Source organism: Macaca nemestrina, chromosome 15 (genome assembly GCF_043159975.1).
Source record: "Macaca nemestrina isolate mMacNem1 chromosome 15, mMacNem.hap1, whole genome shotgun sequence".
In the NCBI taxonomy this organism is placed as follows: Eukaryota; Metazoa; Chordata; class Mammalia; order Primates; family Cercopithecidae; genus Macaca; species Macaca nemestrina.
Window position 1 is genome coordinate 65,999,613 of NC_092139.1, and position 22,142 is coordinate 66,021,754.

A 22,142-nucleotide genomic window follows, 5' to 3' on the forward strand; every position below is an offset into this window, starting at 1 on the left:
GTTTCCTCATGCCCCTTTGCAACCAGTCTCTTCCCCATATCCTCTGGCTATTGGCAATCAATAAACTGCTTCCTAACACTACATTAAGTAAAATTGTATAATTTGTAATCTTTGGGGACTGGCTTTCTTTATATACCTTTGAGAACTATCTGTGCTAATGTATATATCAGAAGTCAATTCATTTTTAGTATTCATTTGCATTCCATTGTATGAATACACAATTTATCAAATATTTAGATAGAACAAAGTTGCTATAAATGTCTGAGGTCTTGCCTTGGAGGTGCACATGTTTTAACTTATTTTGGTAGTTACACTGAAGTGAAATTGTTGATTCCATAATAATCATAGGCTTACCTTTCTAGGAAACTCAAATCATTTTTGAGAGTGGCTAGCCCATTTGTCACTGAACTGCAGGGAAGTTCCTCACCAGTCTTTGGTAATGGCTATTCTTTTTAAATTCAATCATTTTGGTAGGGGTTTAAAGGCATCTTATTATGGTTTTAAATTGCATTTCCTAATAACTAATAACCCTGAGAACCTTGCTTTGTGCTTAATTATCATCCAATATTTTGTTTGGCAAAGTATATCTTCAAATATGCTGGCAATTTTTATCAAATTATTTTTATTAATACATTATAAGAAGTCTTTATATACACTGGATACAAATCCTTTATCAGAAATATGATTTTTCATATATTTGCCTTCATTTTTTCACTGTTTAGTATAATATTAGCTATAGTTATTTTGTAGTATCCCTTTATTGGGATGAGAAGTTTCCTTTCTACTCCTAGTTTGCTGAGATGTTTATCATAAATCATCGTAGAATTTTATTAAATTCATGAGATTGTAGTAACATGAAAAAATTGGTTACTGGCAAAGAATAATGCCCTTATCACCTTACAATTGATAGTATTGGATAACCAAATAGTAGATAAGGGAAAGCATCTCTTTATAAAATTATTCCAATCAATAAATTAAAATAAATGACATAATTAGAATATCACAATTTTGCAAGCCCTAATGAATTAAAAAGAAAAATAAAATATTTTATTTTTTACTTCATTTACTCTTTCTCTAAGACTTCTTTTTTTTATATACATCAGAGTTTCTGAGCTGTATCTTTTTCCTTCTCTCTGAAGACCTTACTTTGACATTTCTTGCAAGGCAGGTCTCTTGGTGATAAATTCCCTCTCAATTTTTAGTTTTCTGAAAGAGTCTACTTCTTCACTTTTGAAGGATAATTTCACTGCTTACTGAAGTCTAGGTTGGTGATTTTTGTTTTCTTTCAACATTTTGTGTATTTCACTCTCTTCTTGCTTGCACAGTTTCTGAGGAACAGTGTGGTTTAATTCATATCCATGTTCTTCTGTGGGATTTTTTTGTTCATTTGTTTTTTTTGTATTCCTCTTTATGTCCCTTTAATATTTTAACTCACAAACTACTCCACACCGACCCTCCGGCAATCCATCAATTACAGATTAAAGTGCTTCTACCAACAGTGTTTCCAGCTTCTGGCTTCTGCTCCTGGGACTTTTTTACCTGGACTTCTTTACCCACAAACTTGTGAGTCTCTGTATCTCTCTGTCCATCTCCCACCATTTTCAGGGCAAAAGTTTTTTTCTATTACTCATTTATTTGTTGGACCTAAATGTTGTTGATTGTCAGTTAGTCCAGCTTTGTTCTTGTTGTGATGATTAAAGTGAGAATCTCCAATATCTTTGCATGTCAGATCAGAAACACACACAAAACTCAAAACTATAAAACTTCTAGAAGAAAACAAGGGAAATATAGGTGATTATGAGTTTCCCAATGAAATGTTACATACAACATCAAAAATATGATTCATGAGAAAAAACAAATTTTATATTAAACTATATTAAAAGCAAAAATTTCTGCTGTATGAAAAACACTATTAAGAAAATGAAAACACAGACCACCGACTGGAACCACATATTTATAAAAGACAAACCTGATAAAGGAGGTGTATCTGGAATATACAAATAAGTCTTAAGACTCCACAATAAGAAAACAAATAATCCAATTAGAAAATAGACAAAAGATCTGAACAGACACTTCAGCAAAGATACATGAATGCCAAATAAGCATATGCAAATATGCTTATCATAAGACATTAGGGAATTGTAGATTAAGACAACAAAATACCATTACATACCTGTTAGAGTGGCTAAAATCCAAAACCATGAAAACATCAGATTGTGAGGCAGTAAAGCAAAAGTGCTTTAATTTGTTGCTGATCTAAATTTAAAATGGTAGAATGACTTTGAAAGATGGTTTGGAAGTTTCTTACAAAGCTACATATAGTCTTACATATAATATGACAATTGAAATCCTATTTACCAAAAAATAGTTGTAAACATGTCACAAAGCATGCACATAAAAGTTTATAGCAGTTTTATTCATAATTCCCCAAACTGGAAACAACCAAGATATTCCTCAATAAGTATATTTACAAATGAAATGTGTTATATTCATACAATGGAATACTTTTCAGCAGTACAAAGAAATGTGCTATCAAGCTATGAAAAGACATGGAGACATCTTAACTGTATGTTACTAAGTTAAATCAGGCAATCTGAAAGACTACACACTGTATCATTCCAATTATATGACATTCTGGAAAAGGCAAAACGAAAGGTTGTGGAAAGATTAGTTTTTTCCAGGGGTTGATGGGAGGAAGGAAGGCTAAGAAGATGGAGCACAGAGAATGTTTAGGGTAGTGAAACTATTCTGTATGGAAATGTAATGGTGGATACATAACATGAGGCAATTGACAAAACCAATATAATTTTGTATAACAGAGAGTGAACTTTAATGTAAACTATGAGCTTCAGTTATTAATAGTATGCCAATATCAATTGCAATAAATGTAACTATGCTAATTCAAAATATTAAATTAAACATAGTGGGAGTAGCATAGGTGAGCTCTATTTGAATTCAATTTCTCCATAAATCTAAAACTGCTCTAAGAAATAAAGTATATTAATTACATGGAAAAAAGAAGTCCTGGGACTACCTATATTGAGGAAATACTTCTCATCATGTTGCTTTATCTTGGATCTATTGACCAGAGAGGTGTACCATGGAAAGGTTTTAGGGTACTGAGAAACTCCTCAATCTGTGTGAAAACTTCCTATCCTTGTATTTTACAGTTTGTATGAAATTCTTGTTGTAGACGTTGATCTGAAAGCTTTAAAACCCACATTGAAGTGTTAATATTAATCCTGAAGTCTATAGCTATTTTTGCAAATCTTAATACATATTTCTTAAGCAACTTAACTCAGATAAAATATTTTTCACAGATAATTCTTTTTTCCAAATCTTGACACTGTAATTTAGTTATGGAAAATTTCCTAAAACATTGAGTAACCAATATATTAAAAACTTTTATCCAAAATTGTATGTGCTCATTCATTTAGCTTTGTTCCTGTCTTTTTAAACACCATTGTCAGTTTACATGGCACTTTTGGCTTCTCCAGTACACAGATTTTTGTTATTATTTTTCAGAGCTCAGAAAGAATGACCAGTCCCATGTGATTTTTGGTAGACGATATATTTCTATCTAAATCTTAGTGTCCGTGTCTTGAAGAAGCCTGGCAGCAGCAGCATTTTGATTAAACTGATAACTAAGGTTTCATGCCAGTTGGATGCACAGAAGTCTTGACTTCACATTTGTTGTGACTGCACTGCAATGAAGATAGATAGTTCAAACTATTCTGATTAAAAGTTCTGATCACAGTTGCATAATGGTTTGGCCACTCTGAATATGAAATAGGCTAAATGAATTATAGCACATGAACTTAATCAACTTCATCTTGTTTATGTCCAGGCTCCTCTCCAACTCATCAAGGTCATTTTGAATTTTAATACAGCTTTTAAGTGCTAATTGTCCTACCAAATTGGTGTCATCAGCAAATTTACTAAAGATACACTCTGGTTTATCACCCCAATCATTAATTTTTAAATTGTTTAATAGTAGCATACTAAGTATGACCCCAACAAAAAATATAGTTAGCACTTAAAATTTCAAAAGATGATACTTTATTGCCTGACAACTCAATATTTTCCATCGGTTAAAAAAATAGATTTGTTTCTTTTATTAAAGTACGAAGTTGTGTTTATCTGTGTGGAAATGCTAGTGTCAGGCATTTTGATCTTAGAACTAGAAAGTAGGGAATATGTCTATGTTAATCCTTGGTGATATTTTGATACACTATCACTTTTATTTGATTTGCCTGCCATTAAAATATCCCACCTATCATCCCTTCTTCTTTCTGTCTTATGTGACCTCAGTTTTACAGCAACCAATACTTGAAATATTTGGGGCCTGTACTTCACCACTGTGCCTGGTTCAATCACCTTAACATCCCATTACCCTGACCTTCCAAAGCCCTATACACATTTTTACTCCATTCTTCCTTAGGCAGAAACACATGCTCATACCTCAGAACTTGTCACAAAGATATGACATTTCAAAAATGTGGATGTCAAGCATCCTTCCACAACCATCCTCAGTTGTTGTTCCACCTTTATTTTAATATCCTTCTCTAATAATAATTTTACCTAATTTCAACACAGAATTTGTCAGCCCTATCATATTTCAAGATTCACATTTTCCTTCATACGCTGTTTCTTCTTTGCTCAGGCAAGAAAATCTATGGAATGGTATTATTATTCTTCAGCAAACCCAGCTTCGTACTCTTTGGCCTCTTGCCTATGTGCTTGACTTATTATACTAATTTCCTAGGGCTGCCATAAAACATACTACAAACTTGGTGGCTTAAAGCAACAAAGATATATTCTGTCACATTTCTGGATAATTTAAGTCTGAAATCAAGGTGTTGGCAGGGCCGTGTTCTCTCTGAAGGCTCTAGGGAAGAATCTTCCCTTGCCTCTTCCTCATTTATTTTGGTTGATGGCAATCCTTAGCATTTCTTGAATTCACTACAATTCTGCCTCACTACAATTTCTGTACTTATCTTCACATGACCTTATTCCCTTGAGGTGGGTCTTTCTATCCAAATCTCCCTCTCCTTATAAGAATACCAGTCATTATAATTAGAGCCCCCCCAATCCACATAAATTTATCTTAATTTGATAACCTCCGCAAAGATTCTATTTCAAAATGAAGTCACATTCTGAGGTTCTGGGTGGACATAAATTTTGAGGGGATATTATTCACATAGTACATGACAAGCTGTAATCCTTGTTAGACTCACAAAATTTCTATTGGATTTTTCAAACTGGATTTCATAGTATATCTGCAGAAAATAACATGTGAACTGGCCACTTAGAAATCATGACAACAAATCAGTAATACCCCTTACTATCCAAAATTCTTCCTATTCCTTAGAAATGAAAGTCCACCTTCTTAGGGGGTTATTTTACTTTTTCTTTAATTATCTAAAAAGTACATTTTAAGAAAGGAGATGACAACTCACATAACTAGCCACTGCCAATTTACTATAACCAGGACTGATATTCGGGGTCAATATTTATCCCATCGCCTTCCACTTACTGGAGAATTAGACCCCCAAAAGAGTTGCCCATTTTTTTCTCACTGTACTATTTTTTCTATTTTCACTTTTTTTTTTTTTCCAGATGGAGACTCACTGTCACCCAGGCTGGAGTGCAGTGGCGCAGTTTCGGCTCACTGCAACCTCTGCCTCCCAGGTTCAAGTGATTCTCCTGCCTCAGCCTCCTGAGTAGCTGGGATTACAGGTGCCTGCCCCTATGCCCAGCTAATATTTGTTTTTTTTTGTTTTTTTTGTGTTTTTTTTTTTTTGAGACGGAGTCTCGCTCTGTTGCCCAGGCTGGAGTGCAGTGGCAGGATCTCAGCTCACTGCAAGCTCCGCCTCCCGGGTTTACGCCATTCTCCTGCCTCAGCCTCCCGAGTACTTGGGACTACAGGTGCCCGCCACCTCGCCCGGCTAGTTTTTTGTATTTTTTTTTAGTAGAGGCGGGGTTTCACCGTGTTAGCCAGGATGGTCTCGATCTCCTGACCTCGTGATCCGCCCGTCTCGGCCTCCCAACGTGCTGGGATTACAGGCATGAGCCACCGTGCCTGGCCTATTTTCACTATTTTCATTACCATGCAACTACTGACTCATGTTCTGGTTGTTAGAAAACAACCTCCACTTATTCTATACTCATTTCTATTTCATCCTGCTATTTTTGGGAGTACTCCAGCCAACACTTCACTAAAATTATTTTATTTATATTTAATAATTCTATTTTGCCAAATTAAGTTTTCTATCTGTTTTTACCTTATGAGAAATTGTATCGCTATTCACCCCAGCTGACCACATTTTATATTTCTTAATATTTTTTGTTAGTTGCATGACAACAGTACTCTCCAGACTCCTTCTGTATTGCTTCAGTCATCAGAAGATGCAAATTTAATTTGTCTCTTCCTAATTTAACTAACTGCTCAGTGCTGGAGGGCTTTAGAACAACCATTTCAACCTTCTTTTCAGTATACTTCTGATTTCTAAATAGACTCCTAAAGGATGATTTCATCCCACAGCCTTGAGGTCTCTGATGTGTGTGTGTGTGTGTGTGTGTGTGTGTGTGTGTGTGTGTGTGTGTATAGCCTTAGTTTCTATCCAGTGATCCACCATTTAGGTGCTCAGAACAGAAACCTATATGCCACATTCTATTCTGGTCTTACCTCTGGTGTGATACACTTACTCTAGATTTCAAAACAAAATAAAACAACAACAGCAACAACAACAAACATGTAGACAGAGAATCAGAACAGATAAATAGTAGGGACCAAGAATGTTATCTCCAGGGAGAGTGTGGTGGGTAGAGGCAGCATAAAGTGTGAAGGTGTATACAGACTAAAGGGTAAATTATATTCAAGAGAAATAAAAAGATTCACGTACTAAGTTCAAGGAAAGAATATCAGGATACGAGGAGGGAGACTGTGAATGAGTCCAGATCATGTACATCATTCTAAATGTTAAAGAAGACGACATTTATGCAGCCAACACACATGAAAAAAAGCTCATCATCACTGGTCATTAGAAAAATGTAAATCAAAACCACAATGAGATACTATCTCACACCAGTTAGAATGGCAGTCATTAAAAAGTCAGAAAACAACAGATGCTGGAGAAGATGTGGAGAAATAGGAACACTTTTTACACTGTTGGTGGGAGTGTAAATTACTTCAACCATTGTGGAAGACAGTGTGGTGATTCCTCAAGGATCTAGAACTAGAAATACCTTTTGACCCAGCAATCCCATTACTGGGTATATACACAAAGAATTATAAATCATTCTACTATAAAGACACATGCACAAGTATGTTTATTGTGGTACCATTCACAATAGCAAAGACTTGGAACCAACTCAAATGTCCATCACTGATAGACTGGATAAAAATAATGTCACACATATACACCACGGAATACTATGCAGCCATGAAAAAGGATGAGTTAATGTCCTTTGCAGGGACATGGATGAAGCTGGAAACCATCATTCTCAGCAAACTAACACAAGAACAGAAAATGAAACACTGCATGTTCTCACTCATGAGAACACATGGACACAGGGAGGGGAACAACACACACTGGGGCCTGTCAGGGTTTGGGAGGCTAGGGAAGGGATAGCATTAGGAGAAATACCTAATGTAAATGATGGGTTAATGGGTGCAGCAAACCACCATGGCACGTGTATACCTATGTAACAAACCTGGACGTTCTGCACATGTACCCCAGAACTTAAAGTATAATAATAATAATAATAATAAAGATAAGATGTCTTTGAAGAAAAATATGATAATACTTTATTCTTAAATTGAACTTGAATTAATTGACATGGTATGTATAATAATAAATAACGATGAAAAACATCCTTATAAATAACAAGTCACCACTGATGTGTTTTGGTATATTTAAAGTGATACTAATGGTTTTATTACAGTAAGGGAGACTCTTTTTTTGGTAAGTAATTAATAGTCATAATTTTAGTGGACAAATGTAAAAGTTGTGAATAATGAAGAAAAATAATGAAGAGTCTTCAGGACTTGTGTGTAAAGGGCAACAACAAAGTATTAGATACATAAATTTAAAATGCATTTGTAATGAATTAATACAATTTTGTAAAAATAAAGAAATTTTAACAGCATTTTAACAGTGTGAAAAATTATTAAAATTCTTAGTGAATATTAGAAATATTATAAGAAATAAATAAATCTTAGCAAAATAACATTTTAATAGTGTAACAACCATTCTTAATGTTCTTAAAGACCACAACAGTTTGACCCAAAATTAAGAGCATACAAAAAATTACAATTAGGAAATAATTTTAAAGAATTGAAATTAAGAAATAATATAAGAAATGGAGAGGATATAAAATCTGTGGAACTAGTCATGTGACCTTATAATATGGTTTCAGTCTCAACTAAGAATATTTTGTCTAAACTTGTGACTCACCAGGAAAACATATCGGTTGAGAATCTATTGATAAGGTCTGCCATTTAAATATTCTAACATTCCTTTCAGATAACTTCAAAATATATGCATGCATACAAACACACACACATACACAGTTGTATATCTGTGTAATATGATATACAGAGATATGTTTTAAATACTTATAAAAATCTTTTGTCAAAACAATATACATTATTAAAGCATAAAAGAACATTAAACATGTCTCAACATGCACAGCATTTTTTTCCCAAAGAATGTGTGTATTGCTTAGTAAAATATAATTTTTCAATTTTTTACAGCATACCATATAAGAAGTTAGATGTGTTTGGTGAAGCATTATAACTTATTCCCATAATAGAGTAATAAATACTTATTCTTAGAAGACAAATATAAACATTTCAAAAATGTCTCTTTATTGCTGCTTCGTTTTGAAAAGGGTTAATGACTTAAAATATTCTGGAAATGTATTTCCTTTTTAAGAAATACTTAAAACATATTTTTCAAAGAGCTACATAATTATAGATACAGTATATACTATTAATAAAACACAAACACATCTATAAATTTGCTAATGAATTTTAAAATCCACACATCTAAAAACAGAAGGTATTAAAACTGACTCAAGAAGAAATAATCTATTTATATACGTTTAATTATCGACGTTGGATCAGTTGTTAAAAGCTTTCTACCATCCAAGAAAAGAGAAAAAATAAATACAAACGAAACACATACAAAAAGTAAACCGGATGATTTTACAGGTATACTCTTTGAAGTCTTCAAGGAAGACATAAATAAAATCTTACGAAAACTTTTTCCCATAGGAGAACAAAATACCTCCTTTAATAACGGGGGGATATTAACAGCCATGAACCATATCTAATGCTAAACATGAGGGATGAGAAGATGGAGCAATTGTCAGAATCCAGAGACAGAGAGAATAATGTGGAGGGAGCTCTCTCTCTTTTGATTGTTCAAGGGTCCATTGAACGCCCACTCTACAACCAAACTGCTCTGTCATAGTTCATACACGGCAGTTCTGTTCAGCTCACAGAACATGGTCAAAATAAGATCTAGAAGGATTCACAAGAGATACATTCCACTGCTGAAAAACCTTATTTTGCAAAATTAAATATGCACACACACACAGATATACTCTTGGATAACAGAAACTTATGAATGCTTTATTAATTGTGTGTGTGCATGTGTATATTCTCATGAGTACATAAGAGGATGTTAACATTCAACAAGATCTTCTATAGAAATTTATTTCTCTTTGTTTTACTTTTCATTTTGTTGTGCTGAATTACAAAGATTGAAGCTATTCTAGGGAGTGAGCATATTTCTCCTCATACTTTCCCTACCATGCAGCTTAGTATGTATTTAAAATATTTCCCCACATCAATTGTGTATTCGAAGACTGAATTCTCCCCACGCAGTCATTATAAAGAATGAGGAAAAGTTATCTGAGGCTGAAAACCAATGGAATTCCATAGTAAATGACACACAGTGAAAAACAGTAGTGTCAGAGTTGATGACAGAAAGGAAAACATCAAGATTACACATTGCTTTTTAGAAATGATTCTGGACTTACTCTGAATATGACAGAAGCCATTGGATGAATCTGATCTGAGGGGTGACCGTCACATCTGACATATTTAAAAACGACCCTTCTGGGAAATAGAAACTAGACTTGTGAGGCAGCACAAATATGAAAGCAAGGGAATTAGGTGATGATTATATCAATATTCTAAGAAAGAGATGATAGATAACTGCTTGAACCAGAGTGTCTGCAGGGGATATAGTAAACAGTGGTCAGATTTGTTCATGGATAGTAAGGAGTTGGGAACATTAAAACATTTAGTGATGGATATACAGTTGACTCCTGAACAACCCTGGAGTTAGGGGCTGAGACCTCAGTATTTTTAAATTCATGTATAACTTTTGATGACAAACTTTTAACTACAAATAGCGTACTGCTGACCAGAGCCTTACTGATGATAACATAAACAGTTGATAGTTGACTAGCACACATTTTCTATATTATATGTATTATATACCATATTTTTTTGAGACAGGGTCTGGCTCTGTTGCCCAGGCTGGAGTGCAAATGGAGTGATCACAGCTCACTGCAGCCTCCACCTCCCAGGCTCAAGCAATCCTCCTGCCTCAGCCTCCCAAGTAGCTGGGACTACAACCCCACCAAGCCTCACTAAATTTTGTATTTTTGGATTTTTTGTTTGTTTGTTTGTTTTTGTAGAGAAGGGGTCTCCCTATGTTGTCCAGGCTGGTCTTGAACTCCTGGGCTCAAGTGAACCTCCTGCATTGGCCCCTTAAAGTGCTGGGATTAGAGGCATGAGCCACTGAGCCTAGCCTTATATACTGTCTTCTGACAACACAGATGCTAGAGGGAAGAAAAAGTTATTAAGAGAATCATAAGAGGTGTTCCATCAGACAGAGGTACAGAGAAGAGTACCCTGGCAGAGCAGGACAAACATTAAGAGAGGATTGCACAGGATAGCTGCAGCAATGTGGAGGTGATCCTCAATGTGCGGGTTCAGGAGCCCATGAGAGTGAGAGGCTTAGGCAAGGTGGACATCACCCTGCCTACTGGGTGGCACAGATACTGGGCATGAAAGCAGAAGGCTTGGATTGGCTTCTGTCCTGCTGCACCATCTGGTTTCCTGCGGGGCGACTGGGACCATGGCCTTTGGAGGGGTGGTCCCATGTATGCCACAGTATAAAGATTTTGGGAGGACCCAGAATGCTAATGGCTTCTCTACCTATGCATGTCTGGTGCTACTGGTGGCCAATACACTGCTGGTTTGGAAGGCATTCTGTGCTGTCTTTCCCATGGCAGAGCACACTCATGATCTTGACCTCTTTGCTGATGTTGGAACTCCATACTATGTCGGCCTGGCAAAGGAACCAAATATAAAACGCCCGCCTTTGCAGACTCCCATTCTCAGCACATCTGGCACTGGGGCAGTTTCATGAGCTACCTACACTGTGTCTTGGTCTTCACAAAGGTGACAGGCAGCCACACTTACCTGTTCATCCACTCTGCCTGCGGAAACCCTGGATTTCCTGGCCAAGGCCACACAGAGAGTGCAGGAGTCCTACCAGCAAGCCCGGCCACCTGTGCACACAGGGCACGAGCATCAAAATGGTGCTCGTGAGGACAAGCAGCGACACCTTCAAGACTGACCTTGCAGTTCTCCGTCTGTTGCAGGTGTTGGTGGACCTGGCCGTCCTGGGGCAGGGGTACGCCCTCGCCCACCACCTCCAGAATGTTGCGCCCATTGCAACGCCCCCGGCCAGAGCCACGTCCTCAGAGGCAGCCAGAGAGGACTAGGAAGTGTGGCACCCGCGCAGGCGCTGACTGGGACGCTGTGTTTCCCCGGATGCCGGAGGTCGGGCACTGTGTCCCTCTACAGGCTGACAGGGGTTCTGTGGGAAGAGATGGCGTCTGAGCGTCAAGTTCTGGATTAGGACCCTGTGGAGGTCTCAGGGCGGGCGGTGGGGACCACTGTATTCTCCAAGGCAAGAACGCGGAGAATGGATTTTCTCACTCCGAGGGGTGGAGAGGTCAGGTATTTGTTTGTTTTGTTTTGTTTTGTTTTGAGGCGGAGCTTTGCTCTTGTTGCCCAGGCTGCTGGAGTGCAGTGGCACGATCTAGGCTCACTGCAACCTCTGCCTCCCGAATTCAAGGGATTCTCCCGCTTCGGCCTCCCAAGTAGCTGAGATTACAGGCGTGCACCACCACGCCCGGCTAATTCTGTACATTTAGTAGAGACAGTGTTTCACCATGTTGGTCAGGCTGGTCTCGAACTCCTGACCCCAGGTGATCCACCAGCCTTCGCCTCCCAAAGTGCTGGGATTACTGGCGTGAGCCACCGCCCAGCTTAGGCGTTTTTAAGGTGATAGTAAAAGCGTCTTTTCCCACTTCCTCTGAAACACGCACTCGTACACACACACACACACACACACACACACACACCTGGCCTGAACCTGAGCAGGGAAACTTCAGGCCCTGAAGGACAGCGACGCTCAGGAACCTTCCCTGATCTTGGTGGGTCTTAGCCCCAGCTTCCAGGATCCCACCCAGCCGCATCTCTGGCCTCCTGGTGGGTTGAGGGACTGCGGACCCGGAGTGCGGACGCAGAAGCGAGAAGGAGACATGGCGTCAGGAGTCCCCCATGTCGCTCGATCTCTAGAGCCTTAGGCCTCAGCGCGCCCCTGACTGGATACCCTGGTTGGACTGGCTTGGCCTCTGAGCCCCAACGCGTTGGGCACCCACAGCAGTGCGTGGGTGTTCTCTGCCCCCGGTTCTCGTGGAAAGGAGGCCGCAAGGACGCAGTGGTCCCCGTGCTCTCGATTTTCTGGCCAGATTCGGCCTTCAGAGCGGCCACCTCCGGGGACTTAGCCCTGCCACCCTAGTGCGCACCCTGACGCCTCGCTGCCTTACTGGCCGTTTCCGGGAGAAACTAGGGTGGACACCCCGGGGAAAGCGGGCCAGCCCGGGACCCAACCTGGCTGGGGATGAGCCAGACTGCGCCCAGGAGTGTTCCAGTCAGTCTCCAGTTCTGAGTCCCAGCGACCCCCGGACAGACCCGAAGGCCCCCGGGGAGGAGGAGGAGGCCTGGAATGGGCTGCGCCGACACAGCCCCAGCCACCTCCCTTCGGAGAGGGCGGGTGAGTCTCCCCTTGCGGAAAACCCCTTTACTCTAAGTTTCCTCCACACCGCCGGACACAGCTTTGCAGCCCATCTTCCAGGACAGAGAGAAGACGTCGAATCAGGGGAGGGGATGCCGGCAAGGCGCCCTAAGGATCTGCAGGGCCCGGCTGCTGGGACGCCTTGTCGCACCCTCTGCTGCCCTGGGCTCTGGGCCTGAAGCGCCCTCCAGGGCGGTGGGCGGCAGCGCAGGTGCCCCTGCTGTCCTCTGCCCGCTGCCCACCCGGCCGTCTTGGGTCCCAGAGTTCAGGAGAGTCCACTGCTTCTGGCGGCAATGGGAGCAGCTATTCTGATTTGTCACACCGTATTCTGCCCGCCTCCCCGTTTCCAGTTTAACACGAGATCATACCGTTCTCACCAGTCCTGCGCTGCCTCCAGACTGCCCCCTAGGCCCCAGGGTTCTAGGTGCTTCCCTGCGGCTCCCATAGGGGTCTACTTTCCTTCTGGAGGGTGGAGGGGCAGCTTCCGTGTAGAAGTTAACGCTGTCAGCGCCAAAACGCTAGGACTTCAGTGTTACTTGCTGCGGCTGGCGGGAAAATGTTCAAAGTTGTTTCTTCCTCCTAAGTTGTTCTCAGAAAACAAAACAAACAAAAGAACTCTTGAGTGCTTGAGTGAGGATCTTGCTTAGCTCTTTGGCCTGCAAGATGCTTTGAACATTTCAATTTTTATTTCTAATGAAGGGTAATGTTTGTAGAGGTAATTGCCTGCAAATTAAAATGTCACCAATTTGAGTCGTGGTGATGGGGAACGAATGTGCCCCCATGTGGCGAGTTTGAATAAATAAACCCTTTGTGGATCCAGGAAGAAAAAAAAATCATCAGGATGTAGGAAACTGTGCCTGAATTTTCTGCTTGAAGCTACAAATCTGTCAGTTTCCAGGGCACATTAAAAGGAAGTCAGTGAGAACTTTGGTAGGGAATAGGGGAGCAAGTACTGTGTCCACGGAATCAACAACATTCAACGGTTGGGAAAATTAACAGAATCTAGCAAAGAGTTCTGACGAGTATCTACCAGGGAAGTAAGTTAAAAATCTGAAAAGGAAATGTCCCCCAAATCAAGGAAAAGGCACTTTTTCAAGAAGGATAAAGTGATCACCTGTTTCAAGTACTGGCAGCAGGTTATCCTGAGGACTTAGAATTGATCTTTTATTTTTTTGCATTATGAATTTTAGGGGTGATTTTGTTAGGAGTTCAAATTCATGAAAACTACTAAGTGCTACCCTTTTAGAGATTACATATTCATGCTTACATTTTTTGAGTCAGATTAGTAATATAAGTACAATTTTTCTTAAGGAATCGTCCCATTGTTTTCTTTGGGATTGAGAAAACCTAACTTCATATTCACACACTTTTTAAAAATACGTGCTTAATTTTTTCTTGAACCCTAGCTGGTAACATGCTTATTGATATAGACAATAAATAAATTTATTATTTAACTGCAAACAAATTAATATTAAAATGTTATTATGTTACGTATAAAACATAATTTCATGTAATGTGATTATTCAATTGAATTTTAGTTGATTCATAACAAAAGTCTTATTGGAAAGAACTGAGAAAATAACAAGAAGATAGATGATAGATAGACCCAAAGTGAAAATTACAGATATTAAATCTTTTTTCTTTTTCTTTTTTTTTTTTTTGAGACGGAGTCTCACGCTGTTGCCCAGGCTGGAGTGCAGTGGCGCGATCTCGGCTCACTGCAAGCTCCGCCTCCTGGGTTCACGCCATTCTCCTGCCTCAGCCTCCTGAGTAGCTAGGACTACAGGCGCCCGCCACCGCGCCCGGCTAATTTTTTGTATTTTTAGTAGAGACGGGGTTTCACTGTGGTCTCGATCTCCTGACCTTGTGATCCGCCCGCCTCGGCCTCCCAAAGTGCTGGGATTACAGGCTTGAGCCACCGCGCCCGGCCAGATATTAAATCTTAATACAGTTAATGGGGCTATTATCTAATCCTTAACCCTCTTGGTACTTCATGGTATAGAAATTTTTTTTATAATGATGGTTTAATGCATTTATAATCATATTTTTATAGAGAACCATTGGAATTAAGTAAAACCAAGATCATTTGATGATAATTTGTCTCATTTCTGTTAATTTTTTCACATGGAAAACAACAGACAAACTCAAATTTTGAAAATACATTAAATTTGAATTTCGTATACTAACATTCATTTAGCATAGTGCTAAGACTGTTTGCTTTTCGAACTTAATATGTGATGATTACAGGTTTATTTTTCCATTAATTTTCAGCTAGGAATACAGAAGATATATTTTGTCCCACATAATCTGCTAACTCTGTATGAGATTGGTGGGAAATATGCATGCTATTTACTGTGTCATTTCTGAAAGACACAGCTTTCATTATTTTCCTAACCGGTTTTTATTTATCAGCTGCCACTTTGGCCACATATATGTATGTACAACTGACTTCTTTTACATTTAATTGTAGTCATGGGAGTCTATTAGTGACTCTAACTTTAATAAGAAATTTCTAATCCAGAGTGTTTTTTTTTTCTGTTTTGTTTGCTTCATTAATCATATTCGGGCCGGGCGCGGTGGCTCACGCCTGTAATCCCAGCACTTTGGGAGGCCGAGACGGGCGGATCACGAGGTCAGGAGATCGAGACCATCCTGGCTAACACGTTGAAACCCTGTCTCTACTAAAAAATACAAAAAACTAGCCGGGCGAGGTGGCGGGCGCCTGTAGTCCCAGCTACTCGGGAGGCTGAGGCAGGAGAATGGCGTAAACCTGGGAGGCGGAGCTTGCAGTGAGCTGAGATCCGGCCACTGCACTCCAGCCTGGGCGACAGAGCAAGACTCCGTCTCAAAAAAAAAAAAAAAAATCATATTCAGTATATATAAGCTAATTAAATAAACAAAATTTCTATACAGTGGTTCTAAAGCTTACTATTGTGAAGGAAGTCATTTTGGATTATAGCAATACATACTTTTACGCATACATACAGAAACATATACACCAACCTCTACAACAGATATTAGTAATGTTTTTTAAACTGAGATATCCAGTTGTACAAATTCTACCTGTGTTTATTTTTTCTTTATGATTTATATATATATATGGAAGTATATTTCATTACCAGCATGATGATGTCAGTGCAATCTAGGAAAAACTAACATACACACACACACACACACACACTCACACATACACACAAGATTGATTTCAAATATTTTTTTTGCCATGGTCTCTTTTATTGGCTAGCAAGTTACTCTCTATATATGTACATACACACACACACACACAAATCTTGAAGGAATCATGTAGGTCTACAAAATTTGCTTTTCTAAATTCGTAATATATGTTCTACCAGTGAAGAAGTTTTCCTCATGATAAAATAAAATGTAAAAGACTAAAAATAATTACATTATATTACACAAATATAATTTTGTATGAGACAATAGTAAATAGTCTCAAAATATGATGTTACAAAATGATATATGTGGTACACAAAAAGTAACATTTTGAAAACCTACATTGATGAAATGGGGAAAAGTGTACTCAGAAATTTGGAAATTTATTTTTTTATGGTAACTCATAACACTAAAACATTTTTTTCAAGTCTTTAAGTTTTTCAAAAATATTTTCAAGAGATAAAAATAAAAGTTAAAGTTATAAGGTACACACACACGTGCTTAATTTATATATATATTAACTTATTAATATATATATGTGTGTGTGTATATAGTATGTGTGTGTATATATACTATTGATTACCCCAAGAGAGATGGAGACAGAGAATTGATTAGGAATGGCATAATTCAAATTCCCAGTAGAAATTGCATCATTGCATTGTTCTCTTCTGAGGAGAGGGATTGTGATAATATTAATGAAGAAGAAGAAACTTGGCAAAAGGCCCAAGCTCAATCCAAAGAGAGCTAAAATTATGTCACATTATCTCTAGGAGAAATGGTAGGTGATGAGTAGACATAGCTTTCTATGATGCATGAGGGAATTGTCTTTTGGTGAGGAAATTAACAATTATCACATTATTAAATAAACACTAAATCTGAAGCCATAACTACACAAGTCTATTGAGGAAGAAAATAATTATGCTAATGTTTCTGATTTTAAATTTTGTGTATAATAAGCATACAACTGAAGAAAATAAAATGTTGCATTCAAATGAGCTGTTTTTAATATGGAGAAAATTCAAGCTCATCTAAATAGAAATATTGGTGGGATGAAAAAAATAAGTATGTTGGAGGCTGAAAACTGTTCTCCATACAGGAGAACACATCTCCTATATGGAGTGAGAGAGAGAAAAAAAAATTTCAATTACATATCAGATTAAAAGCAAGAATGAGAAATTTTCCAAATTCAATAAATGCATGGGGGTCAGATGCAAGCATACAGAAAACTGCTGGACATAATTCATCACTAGGGAACCACACATCAAAAGGACACTGAACTACCACCTCACACCTATTAGGACAGCTACTCTCAAAAAAAAAAAAAGTGGGCCGGGTACGGTGACTCACACCTGTAATCCCAGCACTTTGGGCGGCTGAGGCAGACAGATCACAGGGTTAAGAGTTCAAGACAAGCCTGGCCAATATGGTGAAACCCTGTCTCTACTAAAAATACAAAAATCTAGCCAGGCATGGTGTCGCACACCTGTAGTCCCAAGTACTCAGGAGGCTGACGCAGGAAAATCGCTTAAACTTGGGAGGCGGAGGTTGCAATGAGCTGAGATTTCAGCACTGCACTCCAGTCTGGGCAACAGAGGGAGATTCTTTCTCAAAAAAAAAAAAAAAAAAGTGTTGATGAAGATGTGAAGGAATTGGAAACTTTGTGCACTTTTGCCCAAAATATAAACTGGTACAGCTACTATAAAAACTGCTCTTCAAAACATTAAAAAATGAAGAACAAAATGATGCAGCAATTCTACTTCTGGTTACATACGCAACATAATTGAAAATAAGATCTCAAAGTGATATTTACACATCAGTGTTCAGAGCAGCAATATTCACGGTAACAGAAATACAAAATCCACCCAAGATCCATCGATGTATTAATGAAGAAAATGTGATATACACATACAATGGAATATTACTCAGGCTTAAAAGGACATTCTAACACATTTGACAACATAGATGAACCTTGAGGACACTATTCTAAGTGAGGTAAACCAGTTGCAGAAAGACAAATAGTGTGTGAGTCCACATATAGGAGGCATCTGCGTAGTCAAATTTATAGGAACAGAAAGCAGAACAGTAGTTGACAAAGGCTGAGGGGAGAGACAAATGGGGAATTGTCTAATGGATATAGAATTTCAGTTTTATAAGATGAAAGAGTTCTTGAGATTCCTTGCAACAACAATGTGAATATACTTAACACTACTGAACTCTACACTTGAAAATGACTGAGAAGGTACATTTTATGTTAAATGTAATTTACCACTTTTTTTTTTTTTAAAGAAACAAGTTCCTGGAAAGCTGAACATATTGAATAAAACCAATTCTGTTGATCTTAGCATTTAAAATCCTGGATGGGATATGAAGTATATCTCAGGACATTTTGGGTATGTAATACTCTGCTCCCTGTATACATAGTGTATTCCTGAAAGATTGATATTTTTTTAAAGTAAATTATAGTCATTCATAAGCACAAATTTTCATGTGAAATTTTGTATATACACAATATTGTGTGCGTTCTTTTTATGACTTTTACAAAATATTATTACAACATGTAACATTGTAATTTTACATTCCAAGTCTCAAATTTTGAAAATGTTCATATAATGCATAGGTTTGTCCTTTATATGGGAAAATGTTCCATTAAAGTGCTGAGTTTTATACGAACATTAGCGGTTGCCATACCTTTATCTTTTAAAAATCTAACAGATAGGAAATCCAACTACATTTATGTTATTCTCTATTATATACCATTGAGATAATCTACTTAGATGTTAGAAAAAAAATGATACTGAAAAGGATTTTTAGTACAGACAATTTTTTGAGTTGGAACATGAAATGCTTCCATTGCTGCTGGTCCATTATTTTTCACTTTATGAAACTATATATGCTCTCAGAACGCTTATAAAAATAACAGAAAATAAAGTATTGGAATATTTATAAATTTAATAAATAATTCTGATTATGAAAGAACCATAAAAATAAAGAGTCCTCCTGGTAAAGCGAATTATTCACATTTGTAATTTGATGCATGTGGTGTGTGACTGTTTTAGAAAATCTACGTAAATATAATTCAAGCTTTGGAAGTTTATTTCTACTTTACACCTAACCATATCAAAGTGGTAAGAAAATCAGTAAAATAAGAAACTGATTCCTCTAATCTGAAGTATTTTTATTTTTTATTTTTTGCCAAATATCCCAAAGTAAGATAATTAGAACTAAACTGAAAATGTTGCAGGTCATGTTTTCACAAAATGTGACATTTCATGTCATTGTTATGCAAACAGTGGCATCAAATTCAGTCTGCACCAATCATATTTTTATTTTAATATTTTAAGCAACATGGTTCTAATCCATTTAAATGAGTGCATTTAATTTAGTAAGTCATAAAATATTTCTTAGTCATAAAAACACACCAAATTTTTTTGGCTAAGTCTTACTAAAACTTATAATATCTAACCTCTTTAAAATATATATACCTTTGGTTTCTGTTTTAAAACTTTTCTCTTAGCTTCAAGTAACTTTATAGTAACTTTATAGTACTTTTTTCTTCCTAGCTAATTCTACTGTTCTTGGAAATAATAGAAGAAAAAGAATTTACCTTTTGAGTACAAGAGCGGTGAAGCAGGACTGGTAGTTTGGATAGGGAACATTGTACAAAATCTAGTTTAAAAAATCTAAAGAGTCTGAAGCATTGTCTGCTGGTTATCACATCTGGTACCTATGCAAATTTCCTTGAGCAGATGTTAGAAAATTCTTGAAATTCTATTCAATAGGATCACTCAGAAGTTCAGTCTGGTCTTCGTAAATAAAACCCAGCATGAATGATGCATAGAGCTCCTAGCTGTGCTCCTTATGTGCTGCAGTCAGATCCAACACCCCCTGGGACAAGACATCTGGAACTATATGCCATTGTATTTGACTAATCTTTCTCCTGAATACCAGCTTAAAATTGCCCATTATTCCAAGAAATTCAGAGAAGCACAAATAGACACAAAGAGCTAAAATAAGACATATTTTGTATAGTTATATATATATATATATATACATAAAATGAAATAATGGCACATATTTGTATATTTGAGTATGACACTAAGTCTCTGTTTTTATTTCCTGCTGGAAATGTATTCATAAAAATACTTATTGCAGAAATCTAGTATATGATATATACTAGCAAATGTTTGGACTATGTTGAAAAATCAATAAACCTCATAATTCATTCACTAAATAACCAGAATTTTTACAGGTCTGATTTTTTAAAATTATTTTTATTTGAGTTTTGCAAAGCTTTATCTATCAATCAGAAACATTAACCAAATATGTCTTAACATAGAGATATTTTGGTAGACATTACTTGTGAGCACTGATGTTTCTATTTGCAACCCGGGGATATAAATGTCTATACTTTTCAGCACTCTTTTAGTTAGCAGGACCATAACTAGCAATACTGATATTCTATCGACAAAAGAGTTTTGTATCATGTCTAGCCTTAAATATTGGCTTACTTAGTAGGAGATAAGCAGCAAGGAAAATGAGCACTGAGGCTGTAAAAATGTTTGTTTTAGTGCAATACCGTGACACAATGAAGTGGCCGTGTTGTCTGAGGTGAATATCTGAAGTTTGTCCAAGGAAATCGTGAACACAGACATGCAAGGAATGAGCCAAAGTATAATAAGTGAGTGACCAGAAGTTTAATAGGCGAAAGAAAGAGGAAAGCTCTCTTGTGCAGAAGAAGAGAACTGGTTCTTTGGTTTGTGGCAAGATGCCAATGGTTTTATAGATGAGCTTGAGGAGTTGGTATCTGATTTACATAAGACAAAAGATTGGTTGGACCAAGTGTGTCATTTACAAAGAAGCTGGCCATCCTACCATAATCTTTTACTATGTAGATGTGTTTTCTACCTGGCAGATGCCATGTCTGTTCCTTATTGCACACATGGTGACAAAGAAAAGGGAAGATGGAGCTTCAGTATTGGATGTGCCTGGCTGCTAGGTAGCCCTTTTCTATTGGCACAGCTCCTGGCATTCACTTATGCCAGTTTCCAGTTTGCTTATTTATGTCTGCAGCTTGATTTTTTAGGCTGGTTTTGTTAGAAAAAAAAATGATTTGGGAGCTGCTTTTTATTAAAAGGGATACCTTGTCGAAGACTCTCTTACCCTCACTAACTGCCTAAATAATTTCTTTTTAGCTCTGTATCAAAAATATATAGTATTTTTGTTTTCAGATAAATTTGCAAGTATCGTATATGTCCACTGAATCTAAAACTTTTGGGATAAATGTTGGAAATCAAATTTTGTGGACTGTGTTGGTTACTACTGGCTGCATTTGACAAAATATCATCAGCAAGAGATAAGCTTGGGGGCGAGGAGGAAGGCCAGTTTTCACACAGAAATGAGAGAGTAAAGATAGGCTAAACACGTAGAGACTTGCTGCATTAGAATACCTGACTGCTTTTAATCCCCAGAAGGTAAAAAAATGGAGTATAAGAACTTAAATAACCTTTGAATAAAAAATATTTCAGTCTAATATAGTGCTCGAATGCAAGAATTAGTCCAAGGGATGGAAGCATTAAAATTGCTTGACCAGGTGTGGTGGCTCACATCTGTAATATCGGCACTTTGGGAGGCCAAGGCGGACGGATAACCTGAGGTCAGGAGTTTGAGACCAGCCTGACCAAAATGGCGAAATCGCATCTCTACTAAAAATCCAAAAAAATTAGCTAGGCATAGTGGCAGGTGCCTGTAATCTCACCTACTCAGGAGGCTGAGGCAGGAGAATCATTGAACCTGGAA

At 37.6% G+C, this 22,142-nt stretch overlaps 1 long non-coding RNA gene across 1 annotated transcript; it reads left to right on the forward strand.

The window, feature by feature from the left end:
- Window positions 1-13,720: 13,720 nt before the first annotated feature.
- Window positions 13,721-21,025, forward strand: LOC139358906 (uncharacterized). The gene is made up of 3 exons (XR_011614399.1): window positions 13,721-14,256; window positions 18,633-18,736; window positions 20,915-21,025. It is a non-coding gene; the product is annotated as an uncharacterized lncRNA (long non-coding RNA).
- The last annotated feature ends 1,117 nt before the right edge of the window (window positions 21,026-22,142 follow it).